Genomic DNA, 27,414 nt, shown 5'->3' on the forward strand with positions numbered 1-27,414 from the left:
GGAAGAGACAGAAAATGGAGAATCAGAAATGATGAAACTTAATAACCCAGTGTGTGAAAAACTAGGAAACAAATTACTTAGAGGAAAAGAATTTATTTGATAAAAATTGTGGAAAACTGAAAAGTAATTTGAAATTAGTTTTAAGAGTAACATCTTAAACCATATTCCACAATGAAGTCTAAATGAACATATGGCCTTCAATTCATGAAACGTTAGAGAAAAATATTAAATACCATTCACAGGTATGAGCAAGAGATATATTCTTAAACAGTTGCTAGAAGCAATTACTTTTTAATTTAATTTTCTACTTTTAATAATTTTAATAAACTTAATAAATTTAAATTATTTATTTGAGACAAATTACTGAAAAAGCAAATACAGAAAATGATTACAAAAACTGAAAAAAAATTGTATAAATAAAATTGATTCACCCATGACAAAAAGGAAAGCAATTGAAAGAGATTTAAAAACTTTGTATCTAAGTTGTTTTCCAGATATATAAAAATATTCATTTATGAATATATATATATACATGTAAATGTATATATATGAAACAAAACAGGTACAGCTTTTATCTAATACGATGGACACAAAGATATATATATATATATATATATATATGTATATATATATATATATATATACACACACACACACACATACATCTCCAGATGTTATATGCCTATCTTTATATACATTCAGATGTTATATATAACTATATAATAATTATATATATGTATAGAATGAATATATATATATATATATATGTGATTCCAAAGCCAAATTCCCCCAAAGATAATGGTCAAATGGTTCTCAAAAAACCCCTGTAAAATATAAACAAATAGATGAAAAATTGCTCTAAGTCATTAATATAACAGAAATTCAAATAAAATTATCCTGGAGTCTTACTTCACACCCAAATCAATTGTCAAAGATGGGATGATAGGGGAATAATTAAATTTGAAAGGATTGTGGGACCACAGGCACTCTGGTGCTTTGTTGATGGAACTGTGAATCAGAACAGCCATTTGGGAAAGTACATAAAATAATTAAAATCGTCATGTCCTTTGATATTGAGATTCTGCTACCAGGAATTCTTTTTGCTCTCCTAATGGTACCCTAGCAACAGGCTTTCATCTCTTGACCTTTGTTACAAAGTCTTTATCTTTCCTGAGCTTTTGGTTAACCAGCATGTTTTGCAAAAAGTAACATACATGTGAAAACATATTTTCAAAGTTTTTTTTTGTATGTGTGATAAAGACAGCTTTTGACTCATGTCATCAAAAATATTCACTATCTGTACAGAAGGATCATGTCCAGTTGGCTTTCTGGTTATATCCAGGCTGATCAGGTACCACAATTGATCGTCTATCTATTGAAATATCCTTAACAGGATTGTGTTTGGGAATTTCTATTATTCTATTTCATTGCTTTCCCACATGTGTTCTGTTCACACAACCCAAAGGAACCAAAGGATTCCTTACAATAAGTGCTTCCCTTCTGCCCCATATGTGAATCCTCTCTGGTGGGTTCAAGCCAAGAGCACAGGCTACTTTACTCAATATATCCACCCAGAGAGGAAGTTAAGGCAGCTTGGCAGGGCAAAGCGGGGAAATGCTTCTGGGTTTTCTGGGCAGGGAAGGAATCATCATTAGACTCTAAGCCTCATAGTGAGGATAGATAGTCCAGTGAAGTTTTAACTACTTTAGAATCTAGTGATGGTTGTTTAGGAAGGCAAAAAACCCTCTGTCCCCAGTTCTATCTATCAGTGTTTGGTAGATCATAACTCTCTGACTGAGGCTACAATATCAGTTGAAAAATTGGTGAGGAACTATTAAAATGCTTCCTAGTTTTGTGTCTATTTCTGCTGATCAGTAGTATTTCTGGAAAGTAAAGGGCAAAATCTAACTTCTTTCACAAGATTTTGGCAAATTGGCCATCATGCCTACACAAGTGATAAGAATATTCAATATCGTCAATTTTAGATTTAGATGAAAGCTTGTGTTTATTTTCATTTAGATTTTTATGAATAAAGGGAAATAGAAAAAATCCATCTCTGGTAGTCAGTGTGCTGTGAATGCTGTTTCAGCATCTATTAAGAGATGTGACCATCCTAGAGGATTCAAAGGAATTTCTAGTCTGAGGCAATTCAGGTTTTTATTCTTGCCAAAGAAAATTGGGCAGGTCAGAAATGCCCCTTAATGCATGGTATGTTATGAAGTCCTTAGTTGGACTTCTCATATGTACATGTTTATGTATATTCACTCATTTACTTGTAAATGTTATGTATGTGTACAAATACATACATATGTGAAGTATCAATGGACATTTTCTCAATAGGCTTTCATCCTCTTTTCCTTACTTACACAGGCACAGTAAATCAAGACATGTACACAGATCCACACAAACACATTGATTTTAATAAAAAGTTGAGGCCAAGGGGACAGCTGGGTAGCTCAGTGGATTGAGAACCAGGCCTAGAGACGGGAGGTCCTAGGTTCAAATCCGGCCTCAGACACTTCCTAGCTGTGTGACCCTGGGCAAGTCACTTGACCCCCATTGCCTAGCCCTTACCACTCTTCTGCCTTGGAGCCAATACAGAGTATTGACTCCAAGACGGAAGGTAAGGGTTTAAAAAAAAAAAGTTGAGGCCAAAATTGCTTAAATTTCATTAAAAGAAATCAAGGAATATCTCCAACTGTTCTGCCAACAACTGACAGTGGTACTTCTTGGTAAACTTTTACCATTTTACATAACTCTTATTTTTAAAATAATGCACAGCCCCTTCAGAGATCCTTTCTGTCTCATAGAGGGAAAACCATGTTGTCACTTCTGCCCTGCCTGTGCCCATACAATTCAATTTACACTTTTCATTAGTTTAAGTGCCAATACTCGGTGACATAATCTTTTAAATTTTTCACCCAACAGTATTCTGAGGTGATATTATTTTGTAAAAAGTACATCATTTAATCAACTATTCCTTGACCTTAGAATATCAAATAAAGACAAGTTAAATGTTTAAAGAGCTCTGAATCATTCCCTTTTATTGAGAGAGGTCTTGAATATTCCCAGGGGAAAAAAAGGAGACTTCAAATTTGGTCAAACAGTTGCCTTTATGGTACTGTTGCTCCTTACTCTTTAGATAATTATATTAGCTGTACTGATTAGTAATTGTGACAGAATATCAAACCCATATTAAAGTTAAACTATAGTTTACTAAATTCAAGTTATAAAAAAGCTCAGTATGGGGGCATCTGGGTGGTTCAGTGGACTGAGAGCCAGGCCTAGAGCTAGGAGGACCAGGGTTCAAATCTGGTCTCAGACACTTCCTAGCTGTGCGATTCTGAACAAGTCACTTAATCCCTATTGCCTAGCCCTTACCACTCTTCTGCCTTGGAACCAAAACACAGTATTGATTCTAAGACAGAAGGTAAGGGATTTTTATTTTTAAAAAAAGCTCAAAACATAGTAATTAAAAAGGGAAAACAATTAAAATCAGAAAACACACACTTAATATCTAGTAATTAAAGTGGGCAAACACACAAAAAACCCCACATGCATTTTATGACAAATTTAACATAATGAAAACTTACCTTTTGATCAGTTTTTTCGAGCTTATACACATTCTTTATTTGCTTATATTTTTTTAAAATAAAAGGAGTTCCACCAATTGTGTTCTTTGCCATTGCTAGAATGATCCAAGAGGGAAATAATTATGAAAGCATAAAATACATTATATTATGATGCAAAAAAGTTGCCTAAGGAGAAGCAAACAAAAAAATTTATGAATTTCAATCCTGAAAGAAATACAAATCCACATGTTAAAGAAGGCTGAAGTTGTGGATTTTTGTAGGATACATGTTGATGTCAGCAAGTGTTTAAGAGAAGGAGTAAAACCCAAATTGGCTTATGTGCAATAAACAAGATAGGGAAGCCAATTAAGATGTATGCATCTGGCATAGTATATCTACCTCTTCCTTCCTCCTCTACGTTTACCACAAGTGATATATGATTTGTCTTGTATGGAGTAAAGGATCACTGATTTAATGTTGGAAGTAACACTATATATCAACTTGTACCACCCCCTCAATTTATAAATGAGAAATATGAAGTCTATTGATCTGAAATTACTTGACTTCAATGACATAAGTTAAAATGATATGACAATTTGAACCCAGATACTAAGATTCTATGTCCTTTACTTTTTCTACTATGCTGGTGTTATCAAACTCAAAAAGAAATGGATCTCATCTCTTTAGGCCACATCCATTGACTGTGAGTTGGCTGCCTCTACTCTATGCCAGCACCCATTTGAGGAAGATATGAACTGAGAATTTTAATATAAATAATGAAGTTCTTTTATATAATGGGGAAAAAACAGTAAAATGGTAGCCAAGGAGGTAAAATTCAGCAGAAATCAATTATTTTGTCCCTTGAGAATTTTGTTTTCCATAAGTAAAAAACACTTATCTTACCAGAAAAATCTCCTTTGAGCCTTTTCCTTGTTAAGTTTGGCACTGCTAATCTCTTCTTCTAATACTATTTCTTCTGCTTTTTCTTCCTTTTTGATTCTTGTATCTAAGAATATGAATGATTCAATTAGAGCTATACAAGTGTTTTACTAGGATTAGCAAGAGACAACAGCAACCTTTAATTGGTTCCCATTGCTGATCAAATCCTAAACATACTGCATAGTGAAGAATCTAGAGCCTTGAATTTAGAGCCAGAAGACCTGAAGTCATAGCTTTTTCTGTATGTCTTCTCTGCGTCTCATTTTTCTCACCTACAAAATGAATGGATTAAATAAATTATCTTTGAGGTTCCTCCTAAGGCTGATAATCTGTGATGTCTACTAAGAAAATATTAGTCACCTGCAAAGGCAGTTTTAAAACAAAGTTAGATTTATGAACATAAAAGGATGATTCAGTCAACAAAAATGTTGGTGGTAGTGGTGGTGGTATTGTTTTGAAGAATATTAATGACATCACAGGGTAATAACTTATGTGTGAATTGGATTTAAGTGAGTTGCACAGAGTTGTCAGCTTCACTCTTTCTTCCAGAGTCATCTAAGTTAGGATAACTGAATGACTTTAGTGTCTCCAATGTCCAACCAAGCTGTAAGCACTCTACAGTGCTTGCTTTAGCCACCTCCATTGGCTAGTGAAAAAACAATGTCTCATTCACCTTTTGGGCAGAAAAAGTTTTCACAAATCTGCAGTAGACATCAAGCTAGTTTAACTCATCAGCAGGCAACTCCACATGCAATAGCTTCTTGGAGACACAGGTGAGAGCTGGGTGGCAAGTAGAAACCAAATGTGGATAAGCAGCCTTGAAAATTGTTCAGCAAGCCCTCATACTAGAGGTTCTAATCCTCCCAAAACACCAACTTAACACATCACTATAATGGCATTTAGCAGCCAAAGTATCAGCCCTTGAAATGCATCATACACTTTCCAATTACTCACTCTTCTAGATCCCAGATTCAAAAGGTTGAACCAAATTGCCTACTGTTAGCAATGATGGTGATCCACTAAAAGTTCTCAGATTCATAATATACAACAATTGGTGGCAACCAGGAAACTAAACAGCCTTAATTTTGCATCTGTCTTGTAGTGACCATGATTGTTTGAACAAAATATTTGCCTTCAGGATCTCTATAGTTCTAGAAAGTAATGAGTTCAAAGAACTCTGAATTCTCCAATAAAACAGTATCATGATTTAAGATGTCCCAAAGAGATACAATCAGAATTGGACACTATAACTAGATATGAATAGCCTTAAATATATTGGCCATTTGAAGAAATCTAGATAAGTTCAAACTTGGTTCAGTACTAAGGAACAAATTTAGAGAGTCTATAGTCTTTTTATGCTATTAATTTTGAAAACAAAATTACATATTATTAGCAAAGTCAGTTCAACATACTCAAAAATGACATTTGAGTATTCTTTTCTGCCTAACTTTTTTTTTATCATCCATTACTTTCTCTATACTTTTCTTTTTAATTCATGAAAATATATTCTTAAGAGCAGGTAGGTGGCTCAGTGGATAGAGAGAGGTTGGAGATGGGAGGTCCTGAGTTCAAATCTGACCTTAAATACAATGTGACCTAGGCAAGTCACTTAATCCCATTTGTCCAATTCTTATTGCTCTTCTGCCTTGAAATTGATACTTACCATCAATTCTAGAACAGAAGGTAAGGTTAAAGAAAAAAAATTCTCTTGTGTAGTGTGATTATTTTTTGTCTTGTTCTGCTCTTTTTTCTTTACATCAAAGTTTAGCAAGTTATTTCTAGATTTCTTCTATTCATGATATTTACAGATTTTTAAAACATGATATTATCTCATTGCATTTATCAGCCATAAATGATTCAGTCATTCCTCATTTGTTACACTATTTTAAAATGTCAATAACAATAACTAATATTTATATTGTTCTTAATATATGCCAGGCACTGTCTGAGGTGCTTTACAATTATCTCATTTGATCCTCACAATCCTTGGAGTGCTAGTATTATCCCTATTTTACAGATGAGGAAACTAAGGCAAACAAAACTTAAATGACTTACCCAGGATCAATAAGAGAAAAATATTATACAATAAATACCACTGAACATGTAGCTATTTTTAAAATGTTACTTTACAATATGGAAACATTTCCAGTAATTGGATTACAGGGGTTAAAGCATATGAATATTTTATTCATAAACTTTCACTGTTTTGTCTAAAAATCTCACTAGTTTACATTCCCATTAGAAGCTTATATATATATATATATATATATATATATATATATATATATATATATATACCTGATGATCCAGAGCCATGCTATTGGTGAAGTCTTATAGTTTCTTGCTTCTCCTTTCACAATATGGATATCTCCAACTTTTTCCTTTAAATGGAGAAAATGTTTAGAAAGTGTAATTACAATATAGACCCAAAGCTATTAAAATAATTAGCTTAAAATCATAAAATCAGTAAACAAAATCTTCTCTCCTCATCTGCTAATGTTCAATGATTACATAATTGAATAGGAAAGATGTTTTAAGGAGGCAAGAGTCAATTCTTTTACAAGTTTTTTCCAAGTTGAAATATATACATATATACCCATAGCTATCTACTTAGCTACATATGTATATGTATGTATATGCACATATTTGAAAGATAAACTTTCATCCTTTCCTTTCAAAGACATTAACACTACAATCTATGATATAAAGGATGGTCATTTCAAAATGACAGTAAACATTTTAAAGAGCTCACAGAAATACAGGGCTAAATAGCACAGGTAAGAAAAAAAAGCAAGAGCTTGATTATGCATCTGCATAAGTATATAAACCAATGCAATTAATTAAACCAGAGTTTCTTAAGAATCCATCAAGTGCACTATGCCCAAAGGGTGCTAAAAGAATATCTACCCTTTGACCCAGCCATAGCACTGCTGGGTCTGTACCCCAAAGAGATAATGGACAAAAAGACTTGTACAAAAATATTCATAGCTGCGCTCTTTGTGGTGGCCCCAAACTGGAAAATGAGGGGATGCCCATCAATTGGGGAATGGCTGAACAAACTGTGGTATATGTTGGTGATGGAATACTATTGTGCTAAAAGGAATAATAAAGTGGAGAAGTTCCATGGAGACTGGAACAACCTCCAGGAAGTGATGCAGAGCGAGAGGAGCAGAACCAGGAGAACATTGTACACAGATACTAATACACTGTGGTATAATCGAACATAATGGACTTCTCCATTAGTGGCGGTGTAATATCCCTGAACAACTTGCAGGGATCCAGGAGAAAAAAACACCATTCATAAGCAAAGGATAAACTATGGGAGTGGAAACACCGAGAAAAAGCAACTGCCTGAATACAGAGGTTGAGGGGACATGACAGAGGATAGACTCTAAATGAACACTCTAATGCAAATACTATCAACAAAGCAATGGGTTCAAATCAAGAAAACATCTAATGCCCAGTGGACTTACGCATCGGCTATGGGGGGTGGGGGGGGAGGAAAAGAAAATGATCTATGTCTTTAACGAATAATGCTTGGAAATGATCAAATAAAATATATTTAAAAAAAAAAAGAATCCATCAAGTGCAAAGTCCTGCATGTTGTACTTGAGATATAAAGATAAAACACTCCCTGACCTTTAGTCACTTACACTGTACATTCACTGACTACACTTACACTGTAGAGAGATCTGTGGGGATAGAATTAGGGATAGGATAGAAACATAAAAAAGATTGTTGGTAAAAGATTATTGTGAACATGTAAATAGAAATATTAAAAACAAGGATAAAAGAGGCCTATACCATTAACAGGTCTCAAATTGAACCTTCAAAAATTAATAATTATTCAAGTTTACTTGCAATAGTTAAAAAGTAAATTCATGGAATAGTCTATATAAGGAAGTCCCAGAAGAAACTGAACTCAGCAGTCTAGGGTTCAAAAACCCAAAAACAAAACTGAGAGGAAAGATTCTATAATCTAGGACTTTGAGGAAAAGTGGAAATCAGCATGACAGAAATTAGGGTTTGAACAGGAAAAAGTTTTATTATTTACCACAATTAATTCAAGTTGAATATACAATCTTAATATCAAGATATCCATACAGCATTCAAAATTAGAAAAAAATTAGGAATTAGACTTCTTAGACCTATATTTTTGAGGCAAATTGATTTAAAAATAGGGAATTAGTGGTCATGTTAAAAAAAATAGAAATCTTGAATTACTAAGAAAGATTTAACATGAATAAAATCAATACAACTAGCATAAGAAGAGAAACCCCCAAGTCATTAAAGACATATCAAGACTATGTATGTACATTCACATATTCTTGTCTGAATACAAAGTATCCATTAATTTGGGAAAACCTGAACAAATAATATGATATAAAGTACAATGAGATATTATTGTCCTATAAGATATTAACAATAAGAAAAATTCTAAGATGCATGAAAAAGTCCCTCATTAATGTAAAGTGAGATAAAGCAGAAGCCTCTTTAAAACTAATGTAAATTAAAGCAGCAATAAAAGGCTGCCATAATCTGATTATTTGTAATGAAAAATATTATTCTGGAATGGTGATGCATATCTTGTTCCTTTTGGTAGATAGAGAACAAGATAGGAGTTACAGGAAGGAGTATAAGTTATCAGGTTCAGTTGCTGTATTGGTCAGTTTTGCTTAATTCAGTTCCTGTATTACAAATGACAGTTCAATGGTGAAGGTTGGAGTACATATCAGAAGTTGGAGTACATATCAGACAAGAATGTAAATCCCAAAGGAATTGATAAAATTGTAAAAAAGTAGAAACAATAAAAATATGTAATAAATTAAGATAAAGTCACTTATTAGTGATTAAGATTGTTCAGACTAGGAAAGGAAACTTAAAAAGAATAAATTAATGTTTTATTTTAATATCTTGTGATGAAAAAAGAATTTTGATTTTTTGAATCTTTGGATTTGGTTCATATACCTTAACTATGAATGAATCCATAAAATATTTCTTCCTTTCCTCTGACAACTGGAGGAGTATGATGAGTTCTGACTTGACTTGAGGTGGTTCTCGTCCAATTTCAATCCTAGGTTCAAAATATCTACCTTTAATTTATGTACTTTGGATAAGACATAGTCATGCAAATAAGATGAATGGACAAATACACCTAAGCTTTCACTCTTCCAAAAAAATCTCTTTAGTTTTAAGTAGGTTCATTTGGCAAGAAAATGCTAATTAAATAAAAATATTTTCAAATGAATGTCAGGGGTTGACTTGAGATGTGATAGGGCATTCAGAAGGGAAGGTGCAAATTGATCCTAAAACATCTTGTGAAATGCTGACCAGAAAAAAAGAGAATCATTATCTAGTAAGAGAAGGTGAAAAGGGAAATTAATTTTTTTAATTAGGCATTCTTTCTTCCCCTATTTTTATCAATCATTGCTTGTTAAAGAAATATGGGAAAATCTACTTACTGGAAAACACAATTTTCCATTTTTTTTTAAAGTAAAGATTCCTTGTTCATCTAATCCAATTAGATTGGAGTCACCTATTTTAATAATCTGGTCAAATACTTGGATGCTGAAAAATAGAAGTGCAGAGTAATTAAAATTACAATTGAAGATTTTTTTATGACCTAAGAGATCAAGGCAAACATTAGATTAGAAGATATGGTACTCAAAAAACCAACTTCAATTACCTATCATACCATTTAGTATAATTGCTACCCCTTACAAACACTATAGTCATTATATCTCTACAAATTGACAAGAAGATTTAGAGGATTGTTGTGTCTGAATAAATTCATCACCCTGCAGCCTGTTTGCTTTTCTTCCCTGGACTTTTTATATAGGCTTGCAGGATGATCGATGTTGTTCACCACTGTGTTCATATTCTCTGCCTTTTCTACCGGGTAGGACTTGCCCACCTAAAGGACATCTCCGTTCTACAATGAAGCATGAGGAAATCAGATTGAAAAAGGAAAGGACTTTGGCAGAATTTGGAAAATGGGGAGAAGGATCCAGGAGAAATCATCCACAAATATAGAAGCCCTCCTCCAATCAAAAATCAGTGTGTTCTTTCAAATTTAATGTTTTTTAAGAAATAGCCAATAGATTCTTCAGAAACTAGATTAAACAATTCAGCTCAGGTGTCAGACAATATCTCATTGAGAATTTGGGGACTGGGTCAGGAGACAAGATGAAACAGACTTCCTCTTGCTACATTAATTATAGAGGTTTGAGGTGATAATAAACAAATAAATGCTATCATAGAAACTGAGGAAAAGACAACAATGTTGGGAGGTTGGGGTGAGAAAAATTCCACCATGTATTTGGGATATTCAGAATGGGCAGCTAAAAGAAATCAGTTTTGTTACAGTCTAGGAGGCAGGAAAAGTTCTAAAAACATGTGGGCTAGTTCATTCGGGGTCAAGAAGCAATAAGCATGAGCCTTAGAAACAGAATGCTTAAGTTTTCCTTCATATGAAGTTAACTAAAGGTGAGGTTCTGTTTTAAGGTTTTTGATTGTGCTTTTGCTTTCAATTTTATATATAAAAGAGTATAATCTCTGGGAGAATTTCACTTTAGAATTCAAAAATTTTATCATGAACAAGGACACAGAATGCATAATTTAATTTTAGTTGTATATAAAATTCTCACAAGCTTAAATTTATGATGGTTTGACACTCTTTTGACATTTTTTATTTTTTCTTCTCTCAGGGACCTATGTTGGAGCAGTTTACAATAATATTTTGAATGTACATTCCTACATTTCTCTATCTAGGAAGCCTTATCTTGATTCAGGAGTTGGTTTATTGTATAATCAAATTTCAATGATCTCTGAAGATAGTTCTAATGACCTCATGGCTTTCATTTTTTCCATTGAAATCAATGTGAACTATTCCCCTCTTAGATTGCCTCTCATTTATCACATATAGATCTTTTCTGTGCATAATAGTAATTTGTTAGTGGCCTAGCCAATTTGATTATTAGATTCTCCAGATCAAGAACTATTTCTCTTACTTTATGTCCTTTCATGTGATAGCACAGTCCCTGGAACAGTGTAGGCTTATAAATAGTTGTTGAATTGACTTGTCTTGGAAATAGTTGGACACATATTTATAACAAGCTCCTTATGGCAATTACTGAAGGACTTCTAAGTGATCAAGAATAACTATTTATTACAGATGTATTACATATATTACAGATGTAAAATTATAGAATCTTTGTTTCTGGGCCAATTCCATTTCCATGCTAGTTTGGTCATAGCAATCATTTTAAAAGATGATATTCCTGATTTTTCAAAGATTTTATTTGTGTTGTCACTTTTTTGTGACAACAATATTGTCATGCTTACAATATTAATCACATTTATAATGATTTAATTCCACCCTACAATTTAATTCTTATGAAATTATGAATCCAAACTCACCATCCAAGTTTGTGGATTGCACCTCCTTCAATAATTTCAGTAATAAAAACACCTGGTTCCTTTTCATCCTCATCTGCTGATCAAAGAATATACGAGTACAAAGCCCTAGTTCATTTTTGCCTATAAATAATAATAATAATGACAATGATGAAGAAGATGATGATAATGAAGGCATAAAGCACTTAAAGCAACAGTAAGAATAAAATTCCCACCCAGGACAGTTGGTTAGATCACTCTATAGCTTTGCACTGGAATTATAATCCATTCACTAATGCTTTCCCTGAATCTTTTCTGTAATCATTAGTAATAATAACTGACTCCCTTATATTCTCCCTAGATCAATGATTTTTGCTGAATGTCCTGCCTTTTAAAGCATATAAGCCCATTTAAAATTGTTTTAGCATTTAAATTTTTCTAATTACATGTAAAACTATATAAAGTTATAAATTCTTTCCCACTTTTCCTCATTACCTGCCTCACTGAAAAGGCAAAGAAATTGATAAAGATTATACATATGCAGTCATGCAAAGCACATTTCCATATTAGTCATGTTGAGAAAGAAAACATACCAGGAAAAGTAAAATAAAGTAAAAAAAAGTTTGACCTTATCTTGGTATATGGTATAAAGTATTGATCTATTCCTAGTTTGGGCCAAAATTCTTTCCAATTTTCCTGGCATTTTTTGTTCCAGTAGGTTTTTGTCCCCACAGTTTGGATTTTTCAATCATGAAACACAACATTTCTAAAACCATTTCCTACTGTGTGTATTGTATAACTAATCTATTCCACTGATCTTGATTCACTAGTAGTAGATTAGTTTGATGATTAGTAATACCCTTTGAAATTTGGTATGACTTGGTCATCTTCATTGACATTTTTTCATTAATTTCACTAATATTCTTGACAATTAGTTCTTCCAGATGATTATTATTTGTTTATATTACTACATTTATTATTTCTAGCTATAATAAATATTTTGTTGGCAGTTTAATGGTTATAGCACTGAATAAGTATAGAATTGTCATTTGTATGATATTGCCTCAACATACCTATGAGCAATTAATATTTTTCCAGTTGTTCAGGTGTGACTGTCTCAGAAGTGTTTTATAACTGTTTATCTATCTATCTATCTATCTATCTATCTATCTATCTATCTATCTATCTATCTATCTCTCTATCTATCTATCCATCCATCTATCTGTCTGTCTTTCTGTCTATACTGGGTTTGTCCTGGTAGGTAAACTCCCACAGTATTTTATAGTTTCTAAAATTATTTTAAATGGAATTTCTCTCTCTATCATGTTATTAGACTTTGTTGATAATATATAGAAATGTCAGTGATTCATATATGTTTAGTTTATATTTTCATCCTGCAACTTTGCTACATTATTTCAATTTATTTGGTTGGTTCTGAGGTTCTCTGTGTGTACCATCATATCTTCTGCAAAGACTGATTTCTTATTGCCTATTTTAATTTCTTCAATTTCTTTTTCCTTCCCTTCTTTTTATATCTAGCATTTTTCACATAATGTTGAATGACAGTGGTGATAATGGCCATCCTTAGTTTACCCCTGATCTTTCTGGGAAGGCTTCTAACTTATTCTCCATACACATAATACTTGCAGTTGGTTTGAGATAAAATACTACTTATCATTTTAAGGAAAACTACATTTATTCCATTGATTTCTAGAGTTTTTTAATGCAAATGGGGGTTTTATTTGGTCAAAAGCTTTATCTGTATCTGTAGAAAGAATCATAATTTTTGGTGGTTTTCTTATTGATATAAATGATGCTGATACTTTTTCTAATTGTGCCACCCCTACATTCCTGGTATAAATTTCAATTGCTCAAAGTGAATCGTACCAAATATATTTAAAGAACTACTAATTTCAATCCTATATTTTAAAAAATAGGCAAAAAAGACATTTTTTAATCAAGGCTTTCAGGTAGTCTAATTCTAGGATTATTTTTCCTGGCTTTATTTTACAGCTTATTTGTTTTTTCAATAATATTATTTCATATTTTCTTCTCCTTTTTTCATTTGTTTGACTATGATTATTTCTTTAAATCTCATGGAGTTTTTAGCATCCACTTGCCCAATTCTAATTTTTAAGGCATGATTTTCTTGAGTGACCTTTTGTGCCTACTTTTCTATTTGGACAAATCTTCTTCATAAAGAGTTCATTTCCTCAGTAAATTTTTATACTTCTTTTCCCATAGAGCCAATTCTGCTTTTTAAGATGGTCTCTTCATTCAATTTCTGTTCACCTTTTTCTAATTGGCCTATACTGTTTTTTAAGATATTAATTTCTTTTTTTTTGGTGCCTCCTTTAACAAGGCATTGACTCTTTATTCATGATTTTCATGTGCCACTCTCATTTCTTTTCCCAATTTTTCTTCTACCTCTCATTTGATTTTAAAAATTCTTTTTTATGATCTTCCATTAATTCTCTTTTGGCTTTAGAAATTACTATTTTTCTAGGAAGCTATGTGTTTCTTGTCACCAAAAAACTTTTTTTTTTCTTTGCTCATTTTTTTGTAATTGTGTTGAAGGGAGAACTATTGAAAGCTTTAGGTTCTTTCTGTAGCCTCCTTCAGAGCTAGTTCTGATGACTGATCCACTTTCAGTTCTTCCAAGATGGTATAATTTAATGAGAGGTTTGTTTAATATTCTCTTGTCTTGTGGTGAGGTCAGTGAGTAAACCACATGCACTCTTTTCCACCTTGGAATTGTGCACAGAGTCCCCTTGTCCCTGAAGCCATAAGCACTGGTGTGTACTTTGTGCTCCTTCCCACCCTGAGATGGTATACCACAACTGTTGCCTGGATCTGTTATGGGCAATGTGTCAAAAGTCTTGCCCTCAAGTCAGCAAAGGGACCCGGGTAATCTTCTGAGCAGTTGTCTGACTCCCCTTTACCATATGTGGCTGGAAGCCCTTGTTGCTGATTCAGTTGTGTCCAAGACCTGTTTCCTCAGTGAAGCTAAACCTTGTTCTGTTACTTTTGCACTCCACTTCAGTACAATACAGTACAATAGATCTTTTTTTTTAAATCCTTACCTTCCATCTTGCAATCAATACTGTGTATTGGTTTCAAGGCAGAAGAGTGGTAAGGGCCAGGCAATTGGGGTGAAGTGACTTGCCCAGGGTCTCATTGTTAGAAAGTGGGTGAGGTCAGTTTTGAATCCAGAACCTCCCGTCTCTACATCTGTCTCTCAATACACTGAGCCACCCAGTTGCCCCCATAGTAGATCTTTCCTTTTGGCCTTTTATATAGTTTTAGGCTGAAAAATTATTTCACCCTATTTTATTGTTGCCCCGATATTTTTTGAGACATTATATCATAGTTTCATTTGATAGAGATCAGGTGAATCTGTGTACCTTCTCCACCATCTTGACTCTATCCTTCTATCAGTCCTTTCCATCCATCAATCCTTTCTTTTGACGGATAGCCTTATAAGTATTTTACAGTGTCATTTAAAATGGAATTTCTGTTCCTGCTAAGGCATTTGGGAGTAATGTATAGAAATACTAATACCTATGGATTTATTTATTATCCTACATTTTCCTGGAGTTGTTATTTTATTTTATTTTATTTGACTCTCTAGGGTTTTCTAAAATAAATTATTATATACTATAATTTTGATCTCACTCTTCTTTTATTATTCCCTCAATTTCTTTTTTCTTGACTTATTGCTATAACTCACATTTTTGACACCATTTGGAAATAGTTGTGGTGATAGCAAAAATCTTTACTAGTTATAATTGCATTCATCTCCTGGGAGTTGTTATTCTTAATATTTTATGTTTAAAATATTCTCCAGAGTAGATGTTTGTTGATTTAATAAAATATACTGGGTTTTTTGTTGTTATTTTTAAATTTCCCTCTGTGGACTTTAAGCTATTCTTTCTGCTGGTTTACTGGAGCTGCTCTGCCCTGAGGCTGAATCTTCTCTCTCCTCTGCTGGTACACTGGATTAGGCCAGTTGAGCATCTTGAGCAGTGTCAATGTCAATGTGCTCAGCCAGAAGTCCCACCCACCCCATTCCTCCCTGCCAGCCACTGTCAGAATTCTGGAACTCAAGTTGTGAGTCTAAGGAGCCCCTTAGAGGTTGCAGCCCCTTAGAGGTTGCAGCCTCTGCCCAAGGATCCTAATGTCAGCCCACATCTAATTTCAGTTCTCAGAGAGGTGTATGTGGTGGGGGGGGGCAGGTTTATCTATCAGTGAAATTGACTTTTTCTGCCTACCTTTCAAGTTATGTTCAGCAGGGGAGCCCCATGACTCTGTCTTGTTGTTGGGTTTGGATTCTTTTGGTTTTGAAACAATTTTTAAAGATTGGTATGGAAGGATAGTCAGAGAGGTTTTGGCTTTTGTTGATCCTAAGACACCATCTTGCCTCCACCCCATAATAAAATATATTTAACAAAAATAGAACTGCTTGAAGAATAGCATATGAATAGCGACCTTAAATTAATATATATCAGTCTTTTAAAGTGATTTCCATGTCACAGTATGAAATGAGCAAGTTAATGCTTACCTTTATCTATTTGACAAGAAAACAAATCTAATTTTTGGACTCTTCTTTGCATCCTCTTTTTCCAAAGAAGATTAAAAGGGATCAAGTTCCTTGCACAGGGAAATTCTGGTCTTTACTAGAATGGAAAATAAAAACTTTTTAAAGAAGTGTAATCAACAAAATATAAAAATATAATTTTAAATTACAAAGGTGCATTAATTTTATTTTGAAAAATTAGTTTTCATGATCAGCCTCTTGACATGAAATACCATCCCTAAAAAAAATTCCTTTTATCTTATTGTAAGCTAAAATATATCCAAGAATAATTTTCCCTTTCATAATGTATCTCATAGGTATAAATTTGCTCCTCTATACTCATTAAATTTGAGATAAAAAAATCAGCATTGTTTCTAATGTAAGGGTAGGAAGTCTACACAATGTAGCTATAACCCAAGTAATGTTTATGGTCATTTAATAAGGTTCTTTCCAGTGTAACTTCATCCTTTATATTCTACAAAAAAAATTATTATTTTTAGACTTAGACTTCATCTAAGAATCTGACCCTATGTCCTCTTATCCTGCCTGGCATCCTGTTTCCTTTTCCAGTTTAATCCAGACAAAAGAATTCCAGCATTGTAGAAACTTATTGTTATGTAGCCTTCTCTGCCTGTTATATTAGAGATCAAAGCCCACCCCCCCAAAAAACTTGTTGTCTTTTTCAGTTTTCTTCAACTGTCCTAATACATGGAAATAATCACAGAATACATAGCAATGATGATGGGATCCAGGGAAATTGGTGTAGCAATATAGTAGGCATAGCCTCTCACAGGAATACAAGGGGATAGGGTTCTTATGCTACAGAAGATATTCATACCCCAAGTACTTAGATATCTGAAGCCATAAGTTTTATTCCTTTCAAAAAACTTCCTACTACTTAGATTTCATCACATATGCAATTCAGTACTTGTTTATTGCTTTGCTTCTTCTGGTTTTGAAACTGCTCCATTTGGTCTCTCATTTGATGAATATATTCACAATTGAATCATCACATTCTTTCCTCTAATATTTCTTGTTCTTTAATTTATAGCTATAGAAGGAGTGAAAGCTGAGGTTGACCAACTTTTCAGATATACTAATATGTCTATGAATATTTTTTAATAATATGTAATATTACAGGCTATCAATAGTAAGCACAAAATATATGTAGAGAAAAAGACAGGAATGAATAAGATACTCTGATTTGTTAAATCAGAAAAAATTATAACATCAAAGATAAAAAACTTTATAGCTAGGAGGAACTTAAGAGGTCTTTTATTCTAGAAGTTCTTAAACTATTTTCTGTTATCATCTCATGTAGTAATTTGATGTATATCTTTTCCAAGAATAATGTTTTTAAATGCACAAAACAAAATACAAATAATTACAAAGGAATTAATTACACTGAAATACAGGTATCAGAATGTAAAACAAGGCAAACTCACTGAACAAAGGTTAATAAACACTTTTCTAGCCTAATTTTATCATTGAACTTAGAAGCAAGGCATAGAAAATTTGAGTGAAAGAATAAGTGATCAAAAATTTTTGAGAATAGAAAGGTACTTCCTGGTGATATTAAAATGAACTCTGGAAAACTGCCCTGGGAGTAGTTTCTGTGTGTGTGTGTGTGTGTGTGTGCATAAGCATCTACATAGACATAAGCACATAAATAAACATAGATGAAGATATAAATATATGAAAGTATATATAAATATAGGATTGGATAAATCATTCAGTGAATAGAGTTTCAGATATTTACTCTGAGTGACCATGAGCAAGTCATTCAAACCTGTTTTGTTCAGTTTCTTCATCTGTGAAATGGACTGGAGAAGCAAATGGAAAAAACGATTCATTCTTTGGCCAGAAAAAAACCCCTCAACTCTAAATGGGGTCATGAATTGTCAGACAAATGAAATGGCTGAAAAATAAAAACAACCAAAATACATAAATATATGTCTATATATAATTATATAAGTTTCTATTAAATATAGTATATATCCTCAAGGAGACTTCTGGTCAAGATGGCAGCTAAGAGAAAGCTAAAGTTCAGATCTCCTGAAACCCTTCCTTACCGATCTCAAACCAAATGCTCCTAGGACACCGAAATTCAAAATGATCAACAACATAGACCCCGGGACTCCTCCTCCTGGACCTGGACCTGGATCAAAGGGTACGCCCCCCCCAAAAGCCAGAACCCGAGACCACTCGGACCTAAAGGGTAGGCAGAAGGAAGGTCCTAGGACCCATCCCCCCCAACCCAGAGCTCCAAGTCCGAGTCCGAGGCAGCAGAGGCAACCTCAGAGTCCCACGGCCTGCTATTCTGAAGTCCGCTTCCTGAAAACAACCTAACCCAGTCGAGGGGTCACCCAGACAGCAGGGAAACAGAGAGAGACGGGGGAGCTCGTAACCCCCTGGGAGGAGCCCTCGGAGTTCTGGGAAGCCGCGGCCCCTCCCCCTCTGAGAGCAGGGTCTTCTGCAACAACAGCAACCCTCAGGACTCGCAAAAGGGCCTCGGGAGCTGGCTATTTTGAAGGCCACATCCTGAAAACAACCTGACCCAGTCGAGGGGGCACCCAGACAGTAGGGAAACAGAAAGACAGGGGGAGCTTGTAACCCCCTGGCTGGATCCCTCCATCAAAGTCTCAAGTCCCTGCCTCAGGGCACACTCAATTCAACCCAGGGAAAGCTAATCTTCTTATCAGGAGCCCTTGCCCTGAGCTCAGGGAAGCTGCGGCCCCTCCCCCTCAGAGAGCAGGGTCTTCTGAAACAACAGCAACCCTCAGGACTGGCAAAAGGGCCTCTGGAGCTGGCTATTCTGAAGGCCACATCCTGAAAACAACCTAACCCAGTCGAGGGGGCACCCAGACAGCAGGGAAACAGAGAGAGAGGGGGGAGATTGTAACCCCCTGGCTGGATCCTGCCTCAAGGCATACTAAATTCAACCCAGGGAAAGCTAATCTCATTAGGAGCCCTCAGAGCTCCCAGAAGCCGCGGCCCCTCCCCCTTCAGAGTGTAGGCGCTGGCCGGCTAAGGCACAGGGACAAGGGCCAAGCTAGGCTTAGAGTGTGGAAGTAAGGCAACAGAGAAGCATCAGGAGGGTGCCGAGAAGAGGAGGGCAGTAACAGGGACACACCAGCAACTCCTGGCTTCCCGGGAAGACAGAACAACAACTGCATATAACGGACAATCTGCCTAGGGCTAAAACCTCTGAATAACAGACAGAGATAAGACAAGCTAATCCCCCCACTCAGATAGAGATGGCAAACTCCACAGAAGCACAAAAGTCCCAAAATTAAAAAAAAAAAAAACAAGAAGAAGGGGGTGACTTTGGACACATTTTATGGAGCAAAAATACAAAACACAGAGGAGATAGAAGAGGAAACACAAGCAAATGCTCCGAAAACTTCCAAAGGAAATGGAAACTCTCCACAAACCCATGAAGAATTTGAATCTGAAATGATCAAAAAGATGGAAGCCTTCTGGGAGGAAAAGTGGGAAATAATGCAAAAGAAATCCACGCATCTACAAAACCAGTTTGACCAAACTGTAAAAGAAAACCAGGCTTTAAAGCAAGAACTAATAAAGCAAAGTCAAAAGAGCAAGAAATTAGAAGAGAACATAAAATAGCTCACTGACAAAGTGACAGATTTGGAAAATAGAGGGAGAAGAGATAATTTAAGAATAATTGGACTTCCAGAAAAGCCAGAAATAAACACCAAACTCGACATCGTAAAACAAGAGATAATCAAAGAAAATTGCCCAGAGATTCTAGAACAAGGGGGCAATATAGCCACTGACAGAGCTCACAGAACACCCTCTACACTAAGCCCCCAAAAGACAACTCCCAGGAATGTAATTGCCAAATTCCAAAAATCTCAAACAAAAGAAAAAATCCTGCAAGAAGCCAGAAAAAGACAACTTAGATATAAAGGAATGCCAATCAGGGTCACACAAGACCTTGCAAGTTCTACTCTAAATGATCATAAGGCATGGAACATGATCTTCACAAAGACAAGAGAGCTGGGTCTTCAACCAAGAATCAGCTATCCAGCAAAACTGACTATATACTTCCAAGGAAAAGTATGGGCATTCAACAAAATAGAAGATTTCCAAGTTTTTGCAATGAAAAGACCAGAGCTCTGTGGAAAATTGGATATCGAAAATCAAAGAGCATGGAATACCTGAAAAGGTAAATATGAAGGAAAGGGAAAAGGAGAAAAATGTTATCTTCTTCTTTTACTCAAACTCTCTTCTATAAGGACTACATTTATATCAATCTATGTATACTAACATGTGGGGAAAATGTAATGTGTAAATAGGGGGAAAAGAAAGACCAAATACAATAATCGTTCTCACACAAAGATTCACATGGGAAGGGTAGGGGAAGAAAACTCCTATAAGAAGGAGAGGAAGAGAGTTTTTACTTAAACCTTACTCTCAGGGGAATCAACTCTGAGAGGGAAAAACATCCAGATCCATTGGGATCTTGAATTCTATCTTACCCAACAAGGGCAGGGAGAAGGGAAAACCAAGGGGGGGAGGGGGAGAGGGAAAACAAAAGGGGAGGGAAAGAGAGGGGAGAAGGGGAGGGAACAAAAAGGGAGGGACTAAAAAGGGAAACATATCAAGGGAGGGGACAAGGGGGACCAATTTAAAGTAAATCACTGGACTAAAAGGAGGAGCTGAAGAAGAAAAGGTTAGAACCAGGGAAGGATATCAAAATGCCAGGGAGTCCACAAATGACAGTCATAACTTTGAACATGAATGGGATGAACTCACCCATAAAACATAGACGAATAGCAGAATGGATTAGAATCCAAAACCCTACCATATGTGGTCTTCAAGAAATACACATGAGGCGGGTTGACACCCACAAGGTCAGAATTAAAGGATGGAGTAAGACCTTCTGGGCCTCAACAGACAGAAAGAAGGCAGGAGTGGTAATCATGATATCTGATAAAGCCAAAGCAAAAATAGACCTGATCAAAAGGGATAGGGAAGGTAATTATATTTTGTTAAAAGGGACGTTAGATAATGAGGAAATATCACTAATCAACATGTATGCACCAAATAATTTAGCACCCAAATTTCTAATGGAGAAACTAGGAGAATTGAAGGAAGAAATAGACAGTAAAACTATATTAGTGGGAGACTTAAACCAACCATTATCAAATTTAGATAAATCAAACCAAAAAATAAATAAGAAAGAGGTGAAAGAAGTGAATGAAATCTTAGAAAAATTAGAATTAATAGACATATGGAGAAAAATAAATAGGGATAAAAAGGAATACACCTTCTTCTCAGCACCACATGGCACATTCACAAAATTGACCATCCATTCAGTCACAGAAACATAGCACACAAATGCAGAAAAGCAGAAATAATAAATGCAGCCTTCTCAGATCACAAGGCAATAAAAATAATGATCAGTAAAGGTACATGGAAAACCAAATCAAAAACTAATTGGAAATTAAACAATATGATACTCCAAAATTGTTTAGTTAGAGAAGAAATCATAGAAACAATTAATAATTTCATCGAGGAAAATGACAATGCAGCCAAAGCAGTAATCAGAGGTAAATTCATATCCCTGAATGCTTATATTAACAAACAAGGGAGAGCAGAGATCAATCAATTGGAAATGCAATTGAAAAAACTCGAAAGCGATCAAATTAAAAACCCCCAGCAGAAAACCAAATTAGAAATCCTAAAAATTAAGGGAGAAATTAATAAAATCGAAAGTGATAGAACTATTGATTTAATAAATGAGACAAGAAGCTGGTACTTTGAAAAAACAAACAAAATAGACAAAGTACTGGTCAATCTAATTAAAAAAAGGAAGGAAGAAAAGCAAATTAACAGCATCAAATATGAAAAGGGGGACATCACCTCTGAGGAAGAGGAAATTAAGGCAATCATTAGAAATTACTTTGCCCAATTATATGGCAATAAATATACCAATTTAAGTGATATGGATGAATATATACAAAAATACAAACTGCCTAGACTAACAGAAGAGGAAATAGAATTCTTAAATAATCCCATATCAGAAAATGAAATCCAACAAGCCATCAAAGAACTTCCTAAGAAAAAATCCCCAGGGCCTGATGGATTCACCTGTGAATTCTATCAAACATTCAGAGAACAGTTAATCCCAATACTATACAAACTATTTGACATAATAAGAAAAGAGTGAGTTCTACCAAACTCCTTTTATGACACAAACATGGTACTGATTCCAAAACCAGGCAGGTCAAAAACAGAGAAAGAAAACTATAGACCAATCTCCCTAATGAATATAGATGCAAAAATCTTAAATAGGATACTGGCAAAAAGACTCCAGCAAGTGATCAGAAGGGTCATCCACCATGATCAAGTAGGATTTATACCAGGAATGCAGGACTGGTTCAATATTAGGAAAACCATCCACATAATTGACATCAACAAACAAACCAACAAGAATCACATGATTATCTCAATAGACGCAGAAAAAGCCTTTGATAAAATACAACACCCATTCCTATTAAAAACACTAGAAAGCATAGGAATAGAAGGGTTGTTCCAAAAAATAATAAACAGTATATATCTAAAACCATCAGCCAATATCATCTGCAATGGGGATAAACTAGATGCATTCCCAATAAGATCAGGAGTGAAACAAGGATGCCCATTATCACCTCTACTATTTGACATTGTACTAGAAACACTAGCAGTAGCAATTAGAGAAGAAAAAGAAATTGAAGGCATCAAAATAGGCAAGGAGAAGACCAAGTTATCACTCTTTGCAGATGACATGATGGTCTACTTAAAGAATCCTAGAGATTCAACCAAAAAGCTAATTGAAATAATCAACAACTTTAGCAAAGTTGCAGGATACAAAATAAACCCACATAAATCATCAGCATTTCTATATATCTCCAACACAGCTCAGCAACAAAAACTAGAAAGAGAAATCCCATTCAAAATCACCTTAGACAAAATAAAATACCTAGGAATCTATCTCCCAAGACAAACACAGGAACTATATGAACACAACTACAAAACACTCTCCACACAACTAAAACTAGACTTTAACAATTGGAAAAACATTAACTGCTCATGGATCGGACAAGCCAATATAATAAAAATGACCATCCTACCCAAACTTATTTATCTATTTAGTGCCATACCCATTGAACTCCCAAAATATTTCTTTACTGATTTAGAAAAAACCATAACAAAATTCATTTGGAATAACAAAAGATCAAGGATATCCAGGGAAATAATGAAAAAAACACATATGATGAGGGCCTTGCATTCCCAGACCTTAAACTATATTACAAAGCAGCAGTCATCAAAACAATTTGGTACTGGCTAAGAAACAGAAAGGAAGATCAGTGGATTAGACTAGGGGAAAGAGACCTCAGCAAGACAGTATACGATAACCCCAAAGATTCCAGCTTTTGGGACAAAAATCCACTATTCGATAAAAACTGCTGGGAAAATTGGAAGACAGTATGGGAGAGATTAGGAATAGATCAACACCTCACACCCTACACCAAGATAAATTCAAAATGGGTGAATGACTTAAACATAAAGAAGGAAACCATAAGTAAATTGGGTAAACACAGAATAGTATACATGTCAGACCTTTGGGAGGGGAAAGGCTTTAAAACCAAGCAAGACATAGAAAGAATCACAAAATGTAAAATAAATAATTTTGACTACATCAAATTAAAAAGCTTTTGTACAAACAAAACCAATGTAACTAAAATCAGAAGGGAAACAACAAACTGGGAAAAAATCTTCATAGAAACCTCTGACAAAGGTTTAATTACTCAAATTTATAAAGAGCTTAATCAGTTGTACAAAAAATCAAGCCATTCTCCAATTGATAAATGGGCAAGGGACATGGATAGGCAGTTTTCAGATAAACAAATCAAAACTATTAATAAGCACATGAAGAAGTGTTCTAAATTTCTTATAACCAGAGAGATGCAAATCAAAACAACTCTGAGGTATCACCTCACACCAAGCAGACTGGCTAGCATGATAGCAAAGGAAAGTAATGAATGCTGGAGGGGATATGGAAAAGTAGGGACATTAATTCATTGCTGGTGGAGTTGTGAACTGATCCAACCATTCTGGAGGGCAATTTGGAACTATGCCCAAAGGGCGATAAAAGAATATCTGCCCTTTGATCCAGCCATAGCACTGCTGGGTCTGTACCCCAAAGAGATAATGGACAAAAAGACTTGTACAAAAATATTCATAGCTGCGCTCTTTGTGGTGGCCAAAAACTGGAAAACGAGGGTATGCCCATCAATTGGGGAATGGCTGAGCAAATTGTGTTATATGTTGGTGATGGAATACTATTGTGCTAAAAGGAATAATAAAGTGGAGGAATTCCATGGAGACTGGAATAACCTCCAGGAAGTGATGCAGAGCAAGAGGAGCAGAACCAGAACATTGTATACAGGGACTAATACACTGTGGTATAATCCAATGTAATGGACTTCTCCATTGGTGGTCGTGTAATGTCCCGGAACAATCTGCAGGGATCTAGAAGAAAAAACACTATTCATAAGCAAAGGATAAACTATGGGAGTGGAAACACCAAGGAAAAGCAATTGCCTGACTACAGCAGTTGAGGGGACATGACAGAGGAGAGACTCTAAACGAAACTCTAATGCAAATATTGACAACATAGAAATGGGTTTGAATCAAGAACACATGTGACACCCAGTGGAATCATGCGTCGGCTATGGGGGGTGGGGGGGAGGAAAAGAAAATGATCTTTGTCTTTAATGAATAATGCTTGGAAATGATCAAATAAAATATTATTAAAAATATAGTATATATCTTGATGTGTATATGAATCTCAGTATCTATATTGATACATGTACATATGTATATATTACATATACAAATATTCATTTATTTTTAGAAATATTTATATAGAGAAAAAGATATTTCCATTACTTACCCACTCCTTCATTCCCCAATGACCTTATTAGATCTGTTTACTAGATAAAAAGACCAAAATGAGTGAAAATCATATGAAACTAAAAAAACATTAATAGATGTTGGTTATATTTTGCTTTCCTAGAACCTGCTTTAGCAATTTAAAATATTTATAGATTTTTCAATGATAAGTCTTTTTGAAACTATATAAATCCTCAGAGATCGCCTTTAGAATTCTATAATCTTAGACTACTATTGCAAAGCATTAATGAGTTCCTCAAGACTTTAAGAAAAAATTCTATAACAGAGCATCAATTCTCACTTCACAACAAAATAATTCTCAACAAACTTCTGTACAACACACAATTCCACAATTTATCAAACTGGCACCCTTCCAAACCGTAACACATCCTACCTCGTTTTTCCTTTTCAGAAATCATCTCCCCAGTGCTCTCCCCATATTTATCATCATCCTTCCTGCTACCCTGGAGATGGGACATAACATCATAAGTGCTCTGTGATGTAGTCTGGCTGTTGAGTGTTTGGCCCTATGAGGGAACAACAGATTCTTTATCCTGAATAAACTCTCTTCATTTGCTTTAAAACCTATAATGGTCAGCCAGCGCTCAAAAAATACTAGCAAAAATTGACACATACTTCAGCCCAGTCCAACCTCGTCTTTCCCTATGCATTTGATATGCAGACTTCCTTTTCTTTCAGTTTAGACTTCTATAATTTCACTTCCTAAGTTTCAGAACAAGCATCCCTTGCAATAAGCCTGTATCCAATTCCACCTCTCAATCCAGTCAATCAACAAGTATTATTAGTCAACTAATATTAGTAATAAAGTAATATTAGTCAGGTAGGCACCAAGCTCAAGACAAACCACAGTGCAACCAGTCCCAGCCGTCAAGGAGAATAATATGGTTTAGTCCAGAGGTATCAAAAACCAGTGCCAGAAGCTGCATGCTGGACCAGATTAAAATGTAATTGGGAAATATTTAAGAAAATATAAAAAAGTGAAATATAGATAATAATAATTTAGGGTTCTCTTAGTCAACATGATGTCCACAGGGATCCTTCTGTATCGTTTAATGGTTTCTATTTCTATTTCTGTTTAATACCACTGATTTAGACAAGAAGCATTGTCTTCTTATGAAAATATGAGCTACAAAATAAATACAGGGGAATTCTAGGGGAAAGTTGAGGGATGAAGAAACATTTCATAGTGCAACTGGTACTTGGACTGAACCATTAATTCATTTAAGGATCCTAAGTGAGAACTGGCATGTACTCTTTTCGATTGCTTTTCTTTTATTTTGACAGCAAAACTTTGCTTGATGGGTCAATATACTACATTTCCATAGAAAGCAGGATCATGGTTCTCAATAGAAAGACTATTAGGCTAGATAGAATCTGGATTCCTGAGGATGAAAGCCCTGATGAATCTTGGACGGACAATAAAACAATGAGGCTGTGGAATGTTTGTATTCAATCCCAATTTCTGTCTATAGATTGTACATTTGCCAGATGTTAGCAAAGGAGGAAGTAAAAAGATCAACAAAAAGTTTGCCTTCAAATTCCAAAAGGAAGTTATCTAGATTGAGCAGGGATGAGTAGATGAATCCTGGATTTCTCTAGCTTGGGAAATTATGCAGTTGGTGCTCCTGTTAGAGCCACAACAACCCAACACCTTCCTTTTTGCCCAGGAATGCTATGCTTTTAACACCCCTTTGGTTGAACCCCTGACCTTATCCTATTGACACTAAAAAAAAAAAGGTTCAACACCATGGTGGAGAGAAGTGACAAAAACTGCATCAGATACCCCTTATTTTAGATTCAGAAGTCCAATTTAGACAAGAAAGAAAAGACATGAAAAGACTTATTTTTTTATAGATCTGAGGTCTGGTTCAGTGACAAAAACCAGTAATAAGAAAACAGTCAGGTAATGTAATTCTTATTGGGAGACTGAGAGCCACAGTTCAGGAT

At 34.8% G+C, this 27,414-nt stretch overlaps 1 long non-coding RNA gene across 3 annotated transcripts; it reads right to left on the reverse strand.

The window, feature by feature from the left end:
- Positions 1–784: 784 nt before the first annotated feature.
- On the reverse strand, positions 785–25,850 carry LOC103101013 (uncharacterized). 3 transcript variants are annotated; one of them, XR_008911068.1, is made up of 10 exons: positions 25,448–25,849; positions 18,272–18,400; positions 16,468–16,582; positions 11,931–12,050; positions 9,974–10,079; positions 9,480–9,585; positions 6,810–6,892; positions 4,689–4,783; positions 4,476–4,578; positions 785–3,688 (listed from the first exon to the last, which is right to left on the reverse strand). It is a non-coding gene; the product is annotated as an uncharacterized LOC103101013 (long non-coding RNA). The 3 variants fall into 3 exon arrangements; XR_008911070.1 differs by lacking the exon at positions 9,974–10,079 and having other exon boundaries at positions 25,448–25,850; XR_008911069.1 differs by lacking the exon at positions 4,689–4,783 and having other exon boundaries at positions 25,448–25,846.
- Between the last annotated feature and the right edge of the window lie 1,564 nt (positions 25,851–27,414).

Source organism: Monodelphis domestica, chromosome 4 (genome assembly GCF_027887165.1).
Source record: "Monodelphis domestica isolate mMonDom1 chromosome 4, mMonDom1.pri, whole genome shotgun sequence".
In the NCBI taxonomy this organism is placed as follows: domain Eukaryota; kingdom Metazoa; phylum Chordata; class Mammalia; order Didelphimorphia; family Didelphidae; genus Monodelphis; species Monodelphis domestica.